Raw genomic sequence first — 23,845 nt, forward strand, 5'->3', positions numbered from 1 at the left:
TTCTCGATAGTTTTAGAAGTTCTCTAACTCCTCTCATGGTCGAAGCTTTGGTTTGCACACAAGATTGGCTTCGGAAATCTAATGATGCCATCAATCTTGAAGATTATGTTGATGAACTTCAAACCATGGAAGATGGTAATATATAAATTTTAATTTATAAAATAAGCTTTTGTATTCTTTATATTAGTAAGCATTCACATAATTTAACTAACACTTTTGTTTTTAAATTTGCTAGACTTATCCAAAATACCCGAAGATCAAGAAGGTAACATACTTAGCAATAGTTTATAAAGTTAAATGTTTATTTAATTTATTTTTACAAATTTTTTTTATTATTTAACTAACTCATTCAATACTTTTACTAGATGTTTCAAGATTATCAACGGTGTTTGAAGCACAGGAAAAAAACTTAAACGTTTCTATAATGGTTTTTGAACAGATGTGTTATTGCTATTAGTTTGGTTTGGTTTGTTATTATTGTTGGTTAATTGGACTTTTGTTGTGTTCTTTTGGTGTAGGTTTCTATTGTATTTTCGACTTTTGCTTATGTTTTATTTATTTATTATAATGTTGTTGTTTATTTCGACTCATGCTATTTACTTGGACTTGTACTTATGTTTTTTTTTTATTATAATCTTGTTGTATTATTTTTGTTTATTATTTGGAATCATGTTGTTTATTGGGGTTGACATTGTGTTGCTTTGATTTATTCACTTATTTACTTCAAATTTTTGTTGGATGATCATGTTTAAAAACTTTAAAGAAAATTATTTTTTGAAAAATTACATAAAAACAAACAACACTAATTTTTTTAAAAAAATTTAACTCGAACAACTATATTCGATTCGATTCAAATTCCATCTCACTCGATTCGATTTGATAAAACTTCAAATAAAGTTAATATGATAAAATAAGATTTAAAAACTCGATTAACTCAAAAATTTTCGATTCGATTCGATTTGATCGAATGCTCACCCCTAGTTAAAACTAGGGGAAATTTATTTAAATGCATGAAGTGGATATTAATATCCTACCTGGAAAATAACAAAAATTAGCCGGAATCACAGTTAAGATTTACATTTGCAATCAAAATGAAGAAATGATTGCTCATTTTGTAAAATTTTTTTGGTGTCTAAAACAAAAACTTTTGAAAGTTGGTGACTATTCGAGTAATTTACCCATAATTAAATGTACAGTTTGAAACTAATAATAATAACAATACATATGCAATATGTACAAAATCAAAGAAGAAAAATTAGTTTAAATTGTGAGTAAAAAGAAATTAAATAGTTAAATACATTAAAGTAAGAATAATAAATGCACCTCAATTGTTTATCATGGTATTGCCATTTTTTTCTATAAAATGTCAAAAAGTTATCATATGGGTAAAATAAAATTTTTAATATTAAAAATATGATTGTAAAAACTTAAATATCGAGTAGACTTGTGACACAAACTCAATCAACACATTTTCTATTTAAGTATGAAAAGAAAAAAAAAGGTCATCAAAATAATAATAATCATTTAATAGAAAAGGGTAAATTAGTATTTTCCTGACTAAGTTGACATATAATTAACCCATGATACCAACCCAGTCAAAGATTTAAATAATAGTATAGATACACGATGTGGATGAGAGAAAAAGTTTACATAAAAAATTATTTTTTAAAATTTACTCAATAATTATTATTGGTGGAGTGGTAAAGAAATTGTTTATAAATTCATTAAACATATGTTCTATCCTTGGATATATTAATTTTAGTTCTTTATTTAAAAATTATATAAAAGTATGAAAAGACAGAAATGCCATTAAAATAATAATAGTAATCATTTAATAGAAAGGATAAATTAATATTTTCCCAATTGAGTTAGTATTCAATTAACACGCAACACAAACTTAGTTAGGAGCTTAAATAATACTATAAATAATAGACAAATGAAAATGCAATAATAATTAATATCTTCATAGCTATAATCAAAATCAAATTAGTATAACGATAATCTCTATTTGAATATAGAGAAAAAATTTAATGAATTATTATTTTTTCATCATGACGTGAACAATTCCAACCTTTCAAGACCTTTTACATTTGTATGCAATTCCATTAGCTTTCACAAAGACAATTCAACCACATTTTCATCTCTTGTGTTTATATACCCCAAGCCTCCTTGATCAAGTTCCATTCTTGCAACAACAAAGATTTTATCCAGCTTTTTGCTTCTGTGCACTGAGTTTAGGTCGTTTTTAGGTCATCAAGTTCCTTTTCCTAAAGTTTTTTCATTAGCTTTTGATTGTCCTATTTCAACATAGAATAGAATTTTCATCAGAATGAGTACATTAGTCTTACAAATCTGGTCCCTTTTATAAACCATAGTCTTTTCAGTATCCATGAAGTCTTCCGTGAATTCAATGTCACTGTCTTGTAATTGTCTAAGACACATGCACTTCAATTACAACTTTGAAAGTGAATGCTACATAATTGCTCGGGAGCTCCTTATATTTTCTTGTTCACTAGTAGAGTCATCGATCACTCCATGTCACAGAGAAAGATTCTTTTCTTTTTCTACAGCATATTGGCACATTCAGCTTGTATGTTGCCAAATCTCCATCATTACACTCAGCATGGTCTTAGACTTTCTTAGTTAATGGATATTATTTTCCTTTTTCCTTTAGTGATAAATCTCCTTCAAATCATTTGCTATTCCTCAACAGCTTCTTAAATGTCTTATTAAAGTTCATAGTTAGAAGGGTTAATTGCTCCTATAAGTCCTTAATGGTAGCTTCATCTTCAATTGTAATTGAGGAAGCAACTTGTAGAGAAATGTTCTTTTCTATCTTGACTTTTCCTTTTTTTTTTCCTCCAAATTCATCTTGAATGTTTACAGAAATCCAATTAACTTGTTAATTCTCATTGTGTTAATATCCTTAGCCTTCTTTATGGTAGTTACTTTATGGATAAAATTTTTGGTAGAGACTATTGGATTTCCTATCCTAAGTATGATATATTCGTTTGTAAACTTGTAATTTTTTTCGAACAGATTGAATAATAAAACAAATTCATGGATTACATTAATATACTTGGTAAGATTGTTCTCATATGGTTTTTGGACGAAAAGAAAAATGGAAGCAAATATTGCTCATGGGTTATCTAATGTTTAAACTAATATTAAACAGTATTACATGATCAGATTGTAATACAGAAAGACAACTTATATTAGTAGACGAACCTAAACATGCCCTTAGTTTAATTGAAAATGAGAAAACTGATTGAAAGATTAATATGTCATCTATCAAGTCTAATCGAGGAGATGCTTTGTCTTATGCATCAAAGTGGATGACTTCCAAAAGATAGAGACATAGATGTGATTGACTGGATTGACAGTACATTGGACTGGACCCTAGAAGAATAGATCTTGAATCCGTTTATGGATTTATTCACTTGTAACGTTTATAGTGTGACATACCTAAATCCTGAGTGGATAATGGACTATGTATGCATGGCTCATACACTTTGATATAAGTAAAAGCCTATGTTCGAATAGATAAGGAATTGAAAGTTGGTGTGTTGGGTGTATTATTTCTGCAGTATGTAGCGTCATTCACAACAGTGGAAATAGCCCGAGACATGGGTAAATGATATCCTCTCATTGGAATTACAAGGTTGATTAAAAGTAAACGTGGCTACAGATCGCTCATATTTGTGATGGATGACATGATCAGTATTTGATAATGATTGAATTTTCATGAAAGAAGATGTAATGGTTACCATGAGACAAAATAGGATCATATTGGGAGAACAAATATTATCCCAAAGAGATTAAGGATATCCTATGAGGGTAACACATTTATGACAAGGTCATTGGACGAGTACTAATCGAGTTTCTTTCGTAATGTCATGCCATTGGGGAGAGCTCAGTCATGATACTATAGTGGAAGACTTTGTGACTAAATGAGTTTATAATTAATAGGCGAAAAGATGGAACTTAATTGTAAATCATTTGAGCCTTAATTGCATCTGTCCAATCGATCCTTTCTTTAGCCCGTTGAAACCAGAAATGAATTACATGTTGAATCAAATGAGTAGAAGTGAACAGAAATGGTGAAATGGAGTAATATGGAACATTTGAGAATGATTAAGGTTTTCTCCAAAATGAAAATGAAAATGGAAATGGAGAAATGAAATCATTTGGAAATGAATGTGATTTTCTCCAAAAAGAAAAAGAAAAATAAAAATGACTTGAAAGATGAATTTATGATTTTCAAATAAATGAAGTTCGAAAATGGAAATAAATCATTTGGTCATAGTGAACCATTGAATGTGGAAATATTAAATATATTTTATCATAGATTCTTTTATGATAAAATTGTCATGATTTTAATGGAATTAGAATTGAGTTGAGAAAATTATTTAATCAGAAATATATTGAAGTTTATTTGTGAGAAATAGGAAAACAAATATTGGGTTGGATTATAAAGTATTGGGTTAAAAGCTCGAGAAGTACTTGTAATTGGATTTGATATGGAAGAGGCCCAAAAGCCTCTTATGTAATAAGGGGGACAACAAATCCTAGTATATTTAACTAGGGTTGTCGCCTCTTACATCCTAGTTGAACTAGGATTTCATTTTTCTAGTCGAAATAAAGTTCTCAAATTCAACAAGGGTTCTACCTTCTTTCCCTATAAATAGATAGCACCAATAAGGCTATACACACAACTTTTAGATATTATTATTCTGCCCAAAAATAGAGAGATTTTTATTCTCTAAGAATTAAATATATTTTCTGGAATAATGATTCTGTTGGTTTCTATTTTGAAAAGAGAATTTTTGTTTTCACCCTAAAATAAAAGAAAACTAGTTCTAGTTTCTATGTTTGATTCGTTTTGTTGGAGCCCACACTCGAAGCAATTTGTGGTATGAGAATAGCGGAGAAGATAGATTGGTTGAAAGCCAGAAACGACAAGGATCCGTTTATCCGAAAATATAGGTACGTCTTCGATCTAGGTTTATTGTTATAAATGTAGAAAACCTTGTTGGTTTTCAAAAAAATTATTTTTCGTTGTGCAAGGAAATAATTTTTGAACCAGATATTTTTCAATAATTGGTATTAGAGCGAAGTTTGCTATGTTTATAGTGTAAACTGAGACCATAATTCTCTCTCTTATTCATGAATGATTATTTTTGATAAGATGTGACATTCTCGTAATTATATGCATGTTTAGGGGAATGCATGCGAATGAATGTTTGATATTATTTTATTATTATGAATGATAAAGTAATTTTACCAAAGTTGTGATTTTTAGAAATTTAAATGTAATTCATTATTATCTCAGGCATGTATATTTTATATCGTGGACTATTATCTCCATGCAGAGTTTTATTTTATTATTTATTTAGAATAAAATATGTGAGCCAGAAACAAACATAGAAATTTTTTTGTAACCTAATTTTTCCTGGCGAAACCTGAAAAATCGGGACACATCCAAATTGATCGAGACAATGTAGACTCGAACCAGCCAAACTGGAAAGTGACCAACGGTGGCCAACAGTGTCTGATGACGGTCCAACATTGGTTGATGAGGTCCAGTGGCAGCTCGATGACGACTGTGACACGGATCGTGACATAAACACTTGGTTAGAGATGTCACACAAATTTGCATAAAGATAGGATAATATTTCATTTTCTAACATTTTGAGATTACTGAACTTTAATATTAACATTTGGAGTTTGGATTGCTTCACTATCGAATTGACTTCATGTATTATCTCAAGAATGGTTTATGCCTCTGGAGTAGTGGCTCATATAGATATTGTTTTGAATTCTTGGGGAGGGTCCACTCTTTTAAAAATAGTGTTTAAAGCCTTGGAGTTGTGAGTCGCAACCTTATCATCATTATTTGTCCAAGTAATCTTTAGTTTGGGAGTACTAACACCTATCTAGGAACTTAATAAATGCTCTCATGTCCACTTTCTAGTAGGTGTAGTTGGAGTTATCAAGCATAAGGATCTTTGGAGATCAAGCTTCCTTCAATGTCTCAAAAATTTAACAACATGACCTTCACCAATTTTGTTTAGTGTTTATCTTTGATACCAATTCTTAATGTTGAGTTTACTGTTAGTTGTATTGTGAGTTGTAACTAAAGATACAACTGAAACTGGAAAAGTAAAACAATGAACACATAAATTAGTTATGTAGTTCGGAACCTTTTCCTATGTTTCTAGAGTCTTGCCTAGAGAGTAACTACTAAATTCAATAGTACAAGATGCGATTTAAGTTCAAATCACTCATCATTTAGCAACCTTAATCCTATACAATCATCTAGATTCACTCTTCTTCTAAGGTTTCCCCTTTTTAAAGCTTAGTCATAGACTGAAAAAATAGTTTGTTTACAATACAAAATGTAGTAAAAACAAGTTCCTCTATTAAACAAATTAGCGCTTTCTAAAGCTCGTTTTTTTAGAAAATGTATTCTATTTGTCATGCCATACAAGAAATTGAGTTCTATTACTAACATTCCATAAGACACCTCTTTTTATAAGGCTTGGTCCTTTTTGTAAGCTCTTCAATATTGGGACATCAAAGCTCTATCAATGAAAGAAAAAAATAAAATCTAGTAAACCCATACCATGGATCCATGTGTGAAGAAACTAATTTAGGATAAAAGGAAAGATTCAAAATATACCTTCACCGATTTGAGTAGAAAATAATCTTTGGCTATACCTTCACCGATTTGAGTAGAAAATAATCTTTGGCAATAAGCCTTTTATCAATGATAGAACCATAGTTGCAACCTTTGTGTTTCAACCTCTACTGTATCCACATGGAGGAAAACGATTGAAATAAACTCTTTGAAATTTTCAAAGAGTGTTTCAAGAATTCCTTTTTATTGTTAGTCTTAAAATTTCAAGTAAGTAAAAAAAATGGAATATCAAAATCTTTTTTCTCAAAACCTTTTTGAATAACCTTTAATTATTTAAAGGATATTAAAGGATTTTAGTCAAACATGATATTCTACTTACTATAAATGTGATATTAGGTTTTATTATAAATCTCACATAATTCCTTTTTCAATCAAAATTTATTAATTATCATATTTAATAAATTTAGTAAAGTGGTTTATCCAATTAAAATAATGTGTAACATATATTATATTATTTTAACAGGACCATTTATACATGTGTGTCAAGCATGTACATCTATTGTATTAGATTTTAACTCTGTCAAATTATATTAATTATAAGAACATTTCTATAATTAGTTTAACTCATATGACAAGTCAAATATAATCCCATCTTTTTACGTATTTTAATCGTTTCAACCATAGGGTGTGACCTCGTAAGATTCTATAACTCTTTTAGTAATAGTAAAACATTTCTAATACTACAAACAATGAGTGACATCTAGCAATGCATTATTGCTACCAAATTTGCAGAAAGTCATTGTTCAACATGATTTTTCTGTGATAATATTATCATGTAGTATATCTTTTTGTTTGTGATATTTAGATTAAACACAAGTCATTGAACAGTCAACTTGTATAATCAAATTTTTTGTTTTTTGAATCCCAAGTAGGCTAAGATAAACAAATGAGTATGATATCTCATATAAACTCATTTGAGCACAACCATGCATTTTTAGTCTCACTTAATCAAAGGGCCCGAGATATCACTGCCATTATGTAGGAGGGACAAATCATATCTTGCTAAATAGTTTATGGTATACCCAATAACAATCTTTATTGTACAACCATTTATGGAAGACATTTGACTATATCAAATTATATGGCTACTGATGTTGGAACTATAATGACCTTAAGTTTAAGGGTCACACACACTTGACAAGAATAGTGTAATCTTTTGAATTTTATTGATAGATCTCAAGGGTATATATATCTATACAATAGTAGTTGCATAAGAATCAAATTGCTAGAAGATAATATCTAATAATAATATCCTATAATATCCTATTAAGAATAAAATTGCTAAAATATAATATCTAATAATAATATACTATTAGGAATCAAATTGCTAAAAAATAAAATCTAATAATAATATCCTAACACCTCCTCAAGTTGGAGCATGCAGATCATAAATGCCCAACTTGCTGAGAAGATATTCAAATTGTGATTTACCAAGCGCCTTTGTAAAAATGTCAGCCAACTAAATGGAGGTTGGAACATAAGAAGCTGAAATCAACCCATCCTAGATTGCATCCCTAACAAAATGACAATCCACTTCAATATGTTTAGTACGCTCGTGAAATACGAGATTTTGTGCAATATGCAGCGCAGATTGACTGTCGCAAAATAAAGGAATTCCTTTAGGATGATGGACACCTAAGCTTAATAGCAAGGCCTTCAACCAATTGAGTTCACAAGTAACAGAAGCCATAGACCTATACTCAACCTCAGCAGATGAATGAGAAATAGTATGTTGTTTCTTAGTTTTTCAGGAAATGGGAGATTGTCCCAGAAAGACAAGCCAACGAGTAAGCGAATGCCGAGTTAACAAACAAGTAGCCCAATCTGAATCACACCACCCTTTCAAGGATAAATCACTATCAGATCTCAAAAGAATCTCTTGGCTAAGAGAGCCATTGAAGTATTGAACAACACGCAAAGTCGTGTCTTAATGCTCCTACCTTGGCTCATGCATAAACTAGGACAAGACATAAACCTAGTATGCCAAATACGATCTAGTTATTGCCAAATAAATCAAATAACCACCCATTAATTGTCTGTACGGCTCAGGATCAGACAAAATTGTCCCTGTAGCATGTGCTAATTTATGATTTAGCTCTATTCCTGTGGGCTTTGTTCCCAAAAAGACCCGTAACACCCATAACCCGTTTCCGTTGTTGGATTAGGTTTATGAAGTATTACAGTACAAATCGAAACATTCCTCATCATATAGAAAGAATTATTCAAATTTAAATATTAACATTCAATATCAAGTTTTATTCATAGCATAAATACACTTATGGGCCTTAAATTAAGCCTACGGGGCCCTAAAAATAGTTTGGAAACATTTAGGGACTAATTTGAAACAAAATAGAAAATTTTAGAAGAAATTTAAAATTTTGGAAACAAGGGTCACATAGTCATGTGGCCAGGCCGTGTGACTCAAAACATGGCTATGTATCCAACTATGTAACATTCAAACTATGGGACACATGGCCATGTCCCAGCTTGTGTGACTGCCCGTGTGGGTATTTGAAATAACCCCACACGGCCTTGTTGTAGATCATCTGCTAGACTGTGTGGACCATCTTACACTAAAAATCAAATGACACATGGTCGTATGGTGTGACCAGGTGTGGCACAGGGCCGTGTGCTTCCAAAATAACCCCTAATGCAAGCTAATTCAACAACCATTACTTTAGCACCAAGTCAAGTCATTACCAATCACTTTCACAAGTTAAAACACCTTCAAACATACCTAAAACATGCCAAAATCATTCAACCTATGTGCCTAACCAATATTTCATGACTTGGCACTTGAATTCAAACACCAAATCAATTCAATTACAATGCTACAAGTTCACACCTCAAACATGTAGCAAACATACCAAATAACCATTTTATTCACATTCCATTAAGCCATAAGCTATCTACTTTCAAGAGGAATAAATAAAGTAATCAAAACATACATATCATTTGATCTAAATGCCTATCCAATGCACCCTCATTGGTACCACAAATTAAACATCCAAACAAACCCATACTCAATATTTGCAAGACATTATTTTTAAGATATACTAAAACCTCCATTTCATCACATCCATTTACCATATATCAAGCTAATCATAATAGACATTTAGCTAATGACCAAAAGCACTACTAGTCACAAACATAACCCAAAGATAACAAACATATATACATACAACACAAAACTTACTCAAACTAACTTATAAACAACACCATCATAAACAAAATAACTTAAACTCCTAGTACATGCCATTTATAACCTAACGTCAAAATATCCAAATCTTCTCCCGAGATGAAGGGTGGATAGTGTGAATACACTATGACTTGATTCCAACCGTTTGAGCTTTCCAATGACCTACAGAACGATAAACAACTAACATAAACAATTAGCTTAGTAAGCTCGTATAATTTTAACATAAACTTATTGAACATGTTATATTTAAACCCTTCAAGCATGGATTTATTCCTTAGATCATGCATACATTTCACTCCTCTACACACAACATCACAAGGTTAGTAGGTGGTGTATGAATGAACATATAAATTCAACCAATTCATGGAACATATCACCATAAGCATTCGATATATATATCATTCATCATGTATTTAAATAATACCGTATTCATACAAAGTACATATATCAACATTTTCCATTTCATCTTTTAATAACATAGACCATTTTATATATATTTATTTGAACTAAAATTTAATCACCCGTTGAACCAAATGAAACAAATGACTTTATTGTGGCATAAAACATTACCAGTACATACATTTAAAATTCAATTCAACCTTCTATTCGCATAATAAACTACAATCCATTAATATAATACTCATAAGTTCTTATCACATACCGAACCATAGAACATTGATATAATAGCGATTCCATTGATATCCTTTTCATCCTTTCGATTGTTTCAAGGATGCCATTGTATCTTTCGACCAAGGTTTTACACAATCCTGAAGTAATGCCATAGTATCTTTCAACTATGGTCCTTTCCTTTTTGATTATAATGCCATGATATCTTTTAATCATGGTCTTTTCCTTTTCGATTATAATGTCATGATATCTTTCAATCATGGTATTTTCCTTTTCGATTATAATGCCATGATATCTTTCAATCATGGTCTTTTCCTTTTCTTAAACAATGATTCCAATCACCGTTTAATAGATATGTACATATAAGAATTAATTCACATTTATAAGTCAAATGAATTACTTAAATTGAAATACAAGCTTACCTTGATGAAAAAAATTGTAAAAACAAAGCCGACGACTAGTCCGATACTTTACTTTTTCTACGGTTTAAATTTGATTGGCTCGTTTCTTGATCTAAATAATAATTTTCATTCAATTACCCCTGATAAATCTAGTCCTTAATTTCAAAACTTGCAATTTAACCATTTTTAACCACCATTCATGCTAGCCGAAATTACTAGGGACCCTCTACAACCCATAATTATCAATTTTTTACAAAAATTTCTTGAAGTTTTACTATTTAAACAATTTAATCTTTAAACATTAAAATTACTAAAAAAATCACTTAGCAAAATACTTCTATTTAACATCCAAGCTTAAATAATCTATCAATTAAATTCAAAAGCACACTTAAACCATTCATGGTAAGTCCCTAAAATTTTAACATTTTTACGAATTGACCCTCAGGTTAGCTAGATTAAGCTAAAACGGTCTCAAAAATATAAAAATCATAAAAAACGGGTTAAAAATACTTACCATGCAATGAAATTAATCTTGGTGGAAGCTTGGTTTCTCAACCATGGTAGTTTCGGTTGAACAAATGATAAGATGAAGAAGATAACACATTTTCCATGTTTTATCCATTATTTATTCTTTTTAATTATTTAATTATTATAAACCGTCAACCAACATTTAAAAATGGTATAAATACCTTTTTTTTATCTTTAAAACTTCAATAATCATGAATTTTAACTAATAAAATCAATGTTATTTAACTTTTACATCTTTTACGATTTAGTCCATTTTCCTTAATTAACTATGAAATCACCAAAATTTTTGGACCAAATTTCAATACACCTATATAATAACTCTATAAGTATTTAGTAAAATATTTATAGGCTTGGTTTATAGAAATGTGGTCTGGATACCTCATTTTCCAAAACTACTTGACTTAAGAAATTAACTATTTGAACTGGACTATACAATCAATTAAAAAAATTTATTAAATCAGAATTTCAATAATACTATACTTGAATCATAAATATTAATGAATAATATTTATGAGTGGTCCTGAAACCACTGTTTACGACACTACTGAAAAACGGATTGTTACAAGACCTGCCTCTGAAATAATATCAAGTGCATACTTCATTTTACAAAGAAATAACCCCAAAGAGCTACGAGGTACCTCTATCCCCAAAAAATATTTCAACGGGCCGAGATCCTTCATATGGAAGTAAGAACTGAGATACCCCTTAAAAGATTTCAAAGCAGCCAAATTATTCATAGAAATAAGCAAATCATCAACATAAACTAGCACATTAATGCGTACCGATCCCTTAGTGTATGTAAAGAGAGAATAATCAAAATATGACTGAAGAAATCCATACCCTTTCAATGCAGTAATAAGCTTCGCAAACCAACACCGAAGAGTTTATTTCAATCCATATAAAGACTTACGCAAACAACAAACTATTCTAGGCTTATTAGGAGCAGAAATTGGAGGAGGAAGCTGCATGTAAACCTCTTCACCAAGACCACTATGCAGGAAGACATTATGGACATCCATCTGATGTAATAGCTAAGAAAGCATGAACATTCACCATTTTTTCCATAGGTGGGAAAGTTTCATTATAGTCAATACCTTATACCTGGTGATTACCAAAAACAACAAGACGAGCTTTAAGTCTCTGAATACTTCTATCAGATTTATATTTAATCTTGTACACCCACTTACTACCAAGTGCTTTCTTTCTAGAAGGAAATGTTTCCATAGATCAAGTACCATTATCCTCCAAAGTAGAAATATCCTTTTGCGCAGCGTCACGCCATATTGCATCCTTCACAGTCTCTTTAAAAGACTGTGGCTCAACCTTTGCAGTAATTGCTACAAGAAAATTTTGGTGTTTCACAGTAAATTTGTCACAAGTAACATATCGCACTATAGGAATGAAGTACCTGAGGAAGGCTCTGAAGCAGGTGAGGTGAGAGATGGACTTTTCTTTATTACGGTATGAGTAACAAAATCCTGAAGCTTCACAGAGGGAAATTTCTCCCTATGCCCTCGTCCCAATTCAAACACATCATTACCCAAAGCCCCTTATACTACCGTGTCATTGGAGGAAGAAGAAGATACAATAGGTGTTGGAGAACTCACAGGAGGCGAACTCACAGGCCACAGAGTAGTAAGTGGAGGAATTATCGCGGGTTGTAACTCCTTTGATTCACCAAAAAATATATAAAAAAATTGCGTCTCCACTCCCATATGACGAATCAATATTGTTAGGCTCAATGGTTGCAATATTCTTCTCCAAATATGGAAAAATATCCTTAAAAAATTTCACATCACGGAACAAAAAGAACTTAGAATCCAGATCATATAAATACCAACCTTTTTTACTAAAAGGATATCCAACAAAAAAACACTTTCAACTTTGACTAGCAAACTTATCACCCTTAAAACATTGATTATGAGCAAAACATAACGAACCAAACACACGAAGATCATCAAACAAAGGGGGCTACCAAACAATATTTTATAGGGTGTTTTATTGTGAAGAAGAGGTGAAGGAGTTCAATTAATGAGCTTAGAATTAGCCAATACACATTCCCCCTAAAATGATATAGGTAGATTTCCCTGAAAACACAAAGCAAGAGCTACATTTAAAATATGCTAATGTTTCCTCTCTACTCTCCCATTTTATTGAGGAGTACCAACACAAGATGTTTGAAAAATAATGTCAATTGAAGGAAAATACTTTTGGAGACAATTAAATTCTATCCCATTATCACTTCTAATACACTTCACTTATTGAGAAAATTGACGATCAATCATAGCAATGAATAACATGAAAACTTTGAAAACCTCATTTTTATTAGCCAAGAGATATACCCAAATAGCTTAAGAGAAATCTTTAACCAATTTCAAAAAATAATGAGATCCACAAGATGGAGTGTCATAAAACCCCCATAAATCATAAGGAACTAACTCAAAAACATGAGTGGCTTTCTATTCACCAATTGGAAAGCTATTTCTGGTCTGGTTAGCACAATGACAAATTTCACATGCTTTATTCAGATGATCTCGAGAGTCATTAGCAAAAGGAAGTAACTTTTCAACTTTCTTAGAGGGGTGACACAATCTTCTATGCTAAAGTTCCAAAGAGGATGAAACTTCAACCAAAACCGCTTTGACTATCAAAACCTACCAAAAGTAGTAAAGTCTATCTCGTCTCTCACCAGCTCCAGTCAACTCCCTCGAATGAAGGTCATGAATAACACATATGTTAGTAGAAAATTGGATAAAATAGTTCATATCATTATTCAACTAGGAAACTGAAATTAAATTGCAGTTTAATTTAGGAACATAAATAATGTGTTTGAAGTGAATTTCGTTCGTCTTCTTAAGTAGCCACTACAGTTTGGCCATTAAGAAGTCCTATGGAACATGCTGCAACATCTCTCACATTTGTCAAACACATAAGATCACCCGTAACATGATTTGCACTCCCCGTATCAATAACCCAATTATTCTTACCATTCAATCGAGTGGAAGTTAATTTTTATTATCGAACATTGCCAGAAGAGACTGCCATTGCTCAGCGGTAAAACCAAGAAGTGTCACCCCTGGTGGTGGTGGAGGAGGAGAAGACTCACCATCAACCATTTATAATGATGAAAAAAATTCAAAAACCTTGCTCAGACGTCATGACAGGAATAGAGTAATCCCTTAAATTTTATTAATAGACCTCAAGGGTATATATATCTATACAGTAGTAGTTGCATAGGAATCAAATTGCTAGAAGATAATATCTATTAATAATATCCTATAATATCGTATTATGAATCAAATTGCTAAAAGATAATATCTAATAATAATATCCTATTAGGAATCAAATTGCTAAAAAATAAAATCTAATAATAATATCCTAACAAAACTATTATCATAATGAGAATTGTTGTGACTATTACATAGTAATCCAAGAAGCATTCTCATGGTGGGTTAATCTAATAAATTGTTTTGCTAACATGTACCTATATGTTAACTTGATATCCTATATCCATGAGAACATCTTGTCATCAATTAGTCAAACATTAATCTTAATGTATTATTATTATCCCAGTCCACAATAATATTATCAACAATAATGCTCGACTAAGGACAATTCAAGAATGATAATATTATTCTCAAGACTTCATTACATATACAAGAATAAAGACTAAAAATAATAATAACAATGCCTTTATTAATAAACAATGTGAATAAGTATAATATTACAATCATATCATGATTGGTCTTTTGGGCATACTCTAATAATTAATGCCTATAATGAATTTTTCCTCAAGTTTGGATTCATCGATGAGCAAGATGGAGAGTAGACTCCTTTAAGAATCTTGACCCAGAAAGCATTCAATTGTTAAATAAGTTTCAATCTTTTCTTTTTTTCTTTGAAATTAAGGCAAGGTTAAATTCATGGAAGTTCCTAAAATCATGACCTCTAAAATCCTTACTAAGTGGCATTTTGTTCCAGTTTATTCATCTAAGCTTATATGCATAAGAATATGCTTATCTTCACAAAAACCTATTCATCATTTTATTTAAGTTCTTGGAGAAAGAAATTGAAAGTTTGAAACATTGCATCATGTAAACTAAGATACCAAGGCTATTGCCTGTAGGCTTAAAATCTGTTTTGTCCCCTATAATACAATGAAATTCTAACATTTTCCATTTTACTAATTGTTTTGGTCATTTCCCCCTCTACTTTCATTTCGCCCATCACGTTAGCCCATTGACCATTTCTATTTTAAAAAATCCCACATGGTTGTTTAATCCAATCAAATGCAAACATGTTGACAATAATAAAAAGGTCAAAGTGATAATTTCACTATAGTATAAGGGTTAAAATAGGTATCAAAAACACATAGGATTGCTTTTAATAGAAATGGTCAAGGGATAACTTGATGGATGTAATGAAAGTATAGGGGGAAGTGAGAAGAAAAATAATAATACAATGGCCAGTCTAAGGGCCACAACAAGTATTAAGCCTTGCCTTTATAAGAACTTTACGCACTGATTGGTAAGCTAACTTGCCCTTCCAACTTACTATATTGTTTGTCACCTTGTCAAAAATGAAGCTAAGAGCTTTTCATTTTCCTCTTCCCCATATTGAAGGAAGGCCCAAATACTTATTCAACCTTCATGACTTACATCTCTAGGTGAGTGCTTTACCGATTCATATGAATGGGGAGAAAAGTAATGGCTAACTTAGTGCTATTCATAGTTTGTACAGCCTTTTGAAAAATCTTGAGAATGAGGAAATAGTCTTAATGTTTCTTAAGCTTGTAGTGTCGAAAAGAAGGTAATCATTTGTAAAAGGTAAATGATTTGTCATAATTTGATATGACAAATTAAGCTCTTTTTGATATGTAAGAAGCTTGGAATCTAGTATTTTTTTTATGTTATTTTGGTAGTTTTACAGATTAGATGATAGTTGTTGATAATTGAATAAAATGAGTCTTTTGATGATATTTATTGACCAGTTAGGCTAATTTGAGCCTGAAAAGTTCTAACAAGTTGATGTAGTGTGCAAGGAACAACTTGAACTAAATAAAGTTAAGGAGTTTGTGGATTGGGCCGAATCTTGCAGCATTAAGACACTAAAGTCACAACATTGAAGCTACGCCAACACTTTGATGAATTTTCGAACAACATCGACAATACAAGAAAACTGTGGCCAAAGTCGCGAAATTGGACCTTGGATCCACGACATTCAATATTGGAATTCTCAACATTCGAGATTGTAGCCAAAGATGGAAGTTGATCCCAAAATGCAGCAAAGTCGCGACATTGAGGAAGCAAAGTTGAAACATCCAAACCTTTTTCAAAGATTTGAGCAAATTACCTACAAAGTCACGACATTGGACCTGGAATATTACGACATTGACGCTTAACAGGCTTAAAATTTGCAAGGGTGTTTCCATCCGCACAACCAACCTTAACCCAAAATTAAGGGTAGAGGTGACTCGATTCGATCGAAGGACATCAGTATTATAAATGTAACTTAAACACCTCAAAAAAGGAGGCTTAAGTACACTTTAATTTAGTAGGGTAGATAGAATTAGGGATTCAATATTGTTATTTTTCAGTTTTTCATTTTAAGTGATTTTTCAGTTTGTGCAATTCTATTCTTTATTTCTTTTCTTTACTCGTCGCACTTTTGTTTATTATGGATTTCCAATCACAAGTGTTCATAGCTCGCCATTGCCGTCCAAGTGATCTCAAGCTTCACAATCATCAGATTTCTAAGCATATATTAACCTTTCCTTATTGTTTTTCATTATTTCGATGTTTTAAAATTGTTCTGGTTAAGTGTATTTATGTAACACCCCTGACCCAACCCGTCTGCCGAATTCGAGTACTGAGTTTCATAATTGGTCTGGGTTTACCTATTCTTAATGTCTTATTGACTAAACTATTATAAAAATAGTTTAAAATAAAATTAATAAAAATTCCTGCAAAAAAAATGCCTTAAGCCACTAAATACTTAGTCTTTCAAAATTCTATCTCTAATCTAACTGTTTAATTACAATGAAACTGTTACAAATCTTTTTAGAGGCTAACTATCCTTTTTCCCAAATTCTAAGGGTGTTATCTGATTTTGACATAAAAAATTCCTTAGGTGAAGCCTCTGATAGTATCCCCTTTCTATGTGCATGACTCCATCTGCCTACGATCCCCAATCTTGTCATTGTATGGTTGGGTCCCTCTTTTGAGTCCTCGATCAATGTTGCAAACCCTATGAACATCAGACAAGATCTTATAAGTTCAAAAGAACTTAGCAAGTTCCTTCACTGCACCATATTTAAACACATCACACTAGGGTAACAAATGTAAAAGAAATTAAACTTATTTTAACTTCCTGCTTGTTCAAGGCAAGTATTCTTCTTTAGGGTGGCGAATTCCACCCAATCCTCTGAGGTACTCGATTTACTAATGACCTTTCTCTGGACGAACTCTCTACTTGATAGTGATCCAGACATCTCACCATATTAGCGAGTCCTATTCCTTACTTCTCATTTTCCTTCCTTTCATACACCCCACCTATAAGGTATTCGATGACCTTTATGGTAACTTTCCTAATTCCTCGCCCAAGGATCCTTAGGTCATACCTTCATTGGTAGACTTCCATGGTCGGACCCATCATTTGTGGACTCCCTCTTCCTATACAATAGTTCTGAAGGAATCATTGACATTTTTGTATTGTGCTGACTTACAGCGGATTTCGCCACTTTGGCGGACCTATTCTCAATCCATCTTTGTAACAACCCTTATTTTTACAAAAATAGTAGTTTCGGGGCCACAAATCCAATGAGTGAGTCTGCAAATATTATTATTTAATATTTATGAGTCAAATATAGTGTTATAATAAATTTTCATTTGATAATTTATGTTATTTGAAAAAATAATTAGGTTCAAGTGGTATATCCCTAAAGTTAAGTGATTTTAGAAAAGGAGGTATCGGGACCTCTTTTCTATAAATCGAGCCTATAAATATTTTATTAAATATTTATGGAGTATTGTTAGGGTCATATTAATATTTGGTTTAGAAATTTAACGTTTAAATAGTTAATTAATTGAAAAAGACTAATTTGTAAAAGAAGTAAAGGTTGATGTTTAATAGCTAAATAGGTTTATTGTGTTTAACAACAAATTGAAAGGGTTTATTATGTAACTTGACCATAAATCATTATGGCGGACGGTTGGTGCATTGAAATGCATAAAATATATGTTAATTTTATAACTTAAAATGTTTAAATAATAAAACTAACATTAATGGAATTAAAAAGAAAAAGAACATTATCTTTGGGGAGATTCGACCAACTTAATTTCAATTGCATGGTATGTTTTTCTAGTCCATTTTTAGTAATTTTTATGTTTTTGTTATTGTATTAGCTTAATCTAGTTGACTCGAGGGTTAATTTGTAAATTTTTTAAAAGTTGAGGGACTTTTCATGAATGAATTTAATGTGTTTTTTAATTTAGTTTATGAATTATTAAAGTTAATAGCTAGATATAAGTATTTTGTTAAGTGATTTTTGATGATTTTAATGTTTAGGGATTAAATTGTTGAAATAGTAAAATTTAATGTAAATTGTATGCAATGAGAAAAAATATGGGCTGGTATAAGACTAAGAGAAAATTAGCTAGCATGAATTTTAATTAAAAGTGGTTAAATTGAAAGTTTTAGATTTAGGGACTAAATTGTATAAAAGGTAAAATATTAGGGGTAATTTTGTAAATTTCCCATTGATAAGGGTTATAAGTTAAATTAATTATATTAAGTTATTTGAATGGTTTAATTGAATGAAAATTATTATTTAGATCAAGAAACGAACCAAATAGATCTAAACCGAGGAAAAGCTAATTTGTCGGATTAGTCGTTGACTTCGTTTTTAAAACTATTATTGTCGAGGTAAGTTCGTAACTTGATTAAATCAATTAGTTGTTGCTTTGGTTTTTAATATCTAATTGTTTATATATGAATTGATTTCGTTGGCTTGAAGGAAATGATTAAGACCATAGTTGAAAGACACTATGACACCATACTAGAAAAGAGTAAGACCATAGTTGAAAAATGCTATGGCATCTCGAATCAAACGAATAAGACCATAGTTGAAATACACTACTGCAATACGATGGAAAATGAATACGACCATAGTTGAAAGACACTATGGCAACACGACGAAAAATGAATAAGACCATGGTTGAAAGATACTATGGCATCAATTCGAGAATAAATAAGACCATGGTTGAAAGGCACCATGGAACCCTCCAATAAAACGATTTGAACGTTTGACTAGTATAGTTTGATAATGAATGTTATTGCCTTAGTGTGATTATATGCTTCATATGTCTATAAATATGTTAACTCGTGATGTTGTGGTGTGTTTAAGGAATTAAATGGTTATTTAAGTATTTTCCAAGTATTGATGTTATTTCATTTGATTCAACGGACGATTTAAGTTTTAATGAATGGATGTGTATATGAAAAGAACTGTGTTATGGAAACATGAAATGGAAAAGGTCGGTATATAAATATGAAATGAAAAGGGAATAAATTGAGTAATAGATTGAGGAATTATGTATTGAACTTTATATTGATATGTTTTATGTTCAATTGATTGGATATGCTCTTTAATACACCTACTAACCTTGTGGTGTGTTGTGAATTGGAAGGAAAAGTATGCATACTTTTAAATGAGCAATTTTTTAATGGTTTAATCATTTCTATTCAGTAAGTTAAGTTTCCTTTATACGAGCTTACTAAGCACTGGTTGCTTACGTAGTTGTTTTTCCTTATCTTGTAGATTGTCAGAAAGCTCGACTGACTGGAATCAAGTTGGAGTACATTCACACTATCCATCATTTATCTCGGTAAAAGATTTGGATATATTGATGTCGGGTTATAAATGGCATGAACTAGGAGCCTTTAAGTTATTTTGTTGATGATGATGTTGTTTATAAGTTAGTTTGAGTAAGCTTTGTGGTTATAAATGTTTAGTATTTTTTTGTTTATGTTTGAAACTTGATGTGCTTTTGGTCATTAGCTAAATACCTTTAGTGATTAGCTTGATATATGGTAAACATATGTGATGAAATGGAGACTTTGATAATATCTTGTAAATATTGAGTATGGTTTGTTTGGACATTTAAATTGTGGTACCAATGATGGTACATTAGATAGACAATTAGATCAAATGAGATGTGCTTTTTAGTCACTTTATTCATGCCTCTTGAAAACAAATGGCTTATGGGTTAATGTTATGAAAAATAAATGGCTATTTGGTATGCTAGAAATGTGTTAAATGGTTGATTTTGAAATGTTGAAATGAAACAAGGTTGATTGTGATTGTGGTACCTATTGTTGGTACATTGGTTAGAACTCATTGGATGATTGATTTGATATGTTTTGAGTGTGATTAGAATGTGTTTTGATCTTATGAATGCTTGTAGAAATGGTGTGTCTTGGTGTGCAAGAATAGAGTTTGAAATGGCTTGGTTTAAGGGCGATTTGTGCTGCACACAGCCATGTGCCACACACGTCCATCCCACATGGCCGTGCGTTATATTAATTTTAGGTGCAAGTTTGACACGGTTTGGTACATGGCCTACGACATGGCCCTGTGACCCAAGTTAGTGAGTTACACCGGCAGACGCACAAGCTGGGACATGGTCGTGCGTCCCATAGTTCGAATGCCTACATGATCTGGGTTATGTCACACGGCTTGGCCATATGGATATTTGACACTTGTTTCACAATTTTTTTAAATTTTATCTAAAATTTATGATTTGTTTTGAATTAGTCTCTAAATGTTTCCAAACTATTTTTAGGGTCACTTAGGCCCGATGTAAAGCCCATAAGAGTATTTATGCTATAATTAAATTATTTTATCAAATTTTAACATGTAAATTATTTATTAATTTATGTTCTGATGTTAAATGTTCTGAATTGTATAGTAATGCTCTGTAACCCTAATCCTGTGACTTAGACGAGTTAGGGGTGTTACAATCCTATTGGTAACAATGGTGGGATTAATTCCAGTAATCTGCCCCTCATACTAGCCCCTACTTGGAAACTCTCTTATCCCATAGGTGAAAATCAGTCTAACTTGCAGAATCCTTATCTTGGGGGAGCACTTCTCCATCCTCCCACGGAGTTCACATCTTGCATACAACTTCATAGAGCCCTTCTTGGTGGCTCTTGATTGTGGATCCTTTCTTGTGATCATTGGATAACTTCCCCTCTTACATAATCATAATTATGTTAGTTCCCGTACTACCTAACTTCTTCTAATTCTTGTTGGGTCCTCGCCCATGCATTGTCGACTTTCACATCTACCTTTAATGCTAGCATTACTTTTGGCAGATTCCTTAAAATTTGCTTGTCACTACTTACATTTTCCTTTGACTCTGCTTCCACCTGTGTGGTTTCTCATGCTAGCATTACGTTTGTTTCTTGGCCGACTCTATGGGTTGTCATAGCTGAGCTATGGTTTTACACCCTTCTTACCTTGTTTCCCTTGTCTTGTCAGACTTACCTCGTGTTTATTATCCCGATGGACTATCTATTATGTGTTTACTGTCTTAGCGAACTATCTCTATGGATGCCATGGAGTCTTTCATCCATGATTTTACTCATTCTACCTGGTCGCCATAGCATCTTTCATCCATGGTCTTACACTAAATGCGTTATACTTACCATAGCATCTTTCATCTATGGTTTTACGCTATATACCATCGTTACAGTGTCGCCTCGAAGGACCAGTCGGTACTGCTATCACGGTAAATATCTTTTCATGATTTTCATCTCCTGAATCCTCCTCCCATTATCTCCTTTACACCACCTAACTTTGATGCTCGAACACTGCAGTGTTCCCTTCACAAGGCTCGGAGCTTCGTTCGTGGTGGTAACTAATAGGGTCACTCTATATTTCCTTTCCTTACTTCATTTATCCCATAAAAATTTCCCCATAGTTTTCATGCAATGCATGCTCATATCATCATATTTCATATTTATGCAAAGATGACATACGTAAACAACATAGATCATAACAGCAGGTTTGGAGTTTGGAACTCACTTGAAGCTTCATTGTATCTATAGCTTAGTCTTCTTGAACACCAGAGCTTCCATTGTTCTGGCAGCTAAGCATTCAACCAAAATCATGGGTTATACTCAATATTTTCAGCTTAAACCAATTTTTCCAAAATCATGTAGAACCTTTAATATGGTTGTGAAGTCCATAACTTCATTTACCTATTCTTACATACACAGAGATGTTAAGAATCTTACTAGCTTGCTAGTTTCCCTAGTTTTCCATCTCCATCCTCATGATGTTTGCTCCATGCAGAACCTTTCATGGCTATTCCTTCTTCAAGCTATTAAAGAAGATAAAGAACGAAAGAAAATGAAAAAGATTCGGGAAGAAAATCATTCCTGAGAAGCCATTTCCTAGCTATTTATAGCCCTTCTTGTGCTATTACTAGCCTTAAGAGAACCTTCTTAGCTAATTATTATGTCTCTCACTAAGGAACCAATTAGTTCTATTTTAACCGAACCAAAATCAGATCTTAACCATGTCCAAATTGGTTTCTAGCTTCCCGTTTCTTTCAACAGAGGTTGCCAACTTGCAGCCTATTTCAATTTAGTCCTCAAATTTCTGAGTTATTGGAAATTCGAGTGTTACAATTTAGAATAGGTAGTAACTAAAGTCATAAGGAGATTGGTTAATTGAAGTGGTCGTAGTTAATCTAATTTAGGGTTTGAAAACATGTTAATTGGATTAAATCGAATGTACTTAAAAACCTAAAATTGACGATTCTAGGTAGTAATTTAGATAGATGAGACCGAAATGGTATTATACTTAGAACCAATTTGATTTAGCCCAATTTAGATACATCAGGTCGAAAGATAAGTGGACTAAGTTCATTAGTTAACTGGTAAAATACCTAATTCTAGGTTAATTACAACCATGGATATTAATCAACTTTATGTTTGACCTTCTCGATTGTTACTCTGCTAGTTTTAGTATTTATGCAATTTAATCTTTTTAGTAGTTAAATTCAAAATTTCAATTAATATTTAGCCATATTATAGTAAGTAGAGTAGTAGCTATTTAGACTTAGTCTAGCGTGTTAGTTGTTACTAGTGGCTCGATTTAGTTATACCTCCCTTGGGTATGATCCTCGGAATACTTCTATTATTTTATTGTAAATCATTCTATATTACAATTTGACTTGTTCTCTTATAGGTACTGCACTTTATTTCTAAATTTAATTACATTATTTTAAGCCCTAGTGCACGCACATCGAGGCGCAGTCAGTAAGTAATAGTAGAATAGTATATGTTGATGTAACACCTACACCCAACTTGAATGAAGAT

At 31.8% G+C, this 23,845-nt stretch overlaps 1 long non-coding RNA gene across 1 annotated transcript; it reads left to right on the forward strand.

Annotated features, from left to right (window-relative positions):
• On the forward strand, window positions 1-450 carry LOC107916195 (uncharacterized). Its single transcript, XR_005919253.1, has 3 exons — window positions 1-135; window positions 236-265; window positions 366-450. It is a non-coding gene; the product is annotated as an uncharacterized lncRNA (long non-coding RNA).
• The last annotated feature ends 23,395 nt before the right edge of the window (window positions 451-23,845 follow it).

The sequence above is a fragment of the Gossypium hirsutum genome, chromosome D10, assembly GCF_007990345.1.
Source record: "Gossypium hirsutum isolate 1008001.06 chromosome D10, Gossypium_hirsutum_v2.1, whole genome shotgun sequence".
NCBI lineage: Eukaryota > Viridiplantae > Streptophyta > Magnoliopsida > Malvales > Malvaceae > Gossypium > Gossypium hirsutum.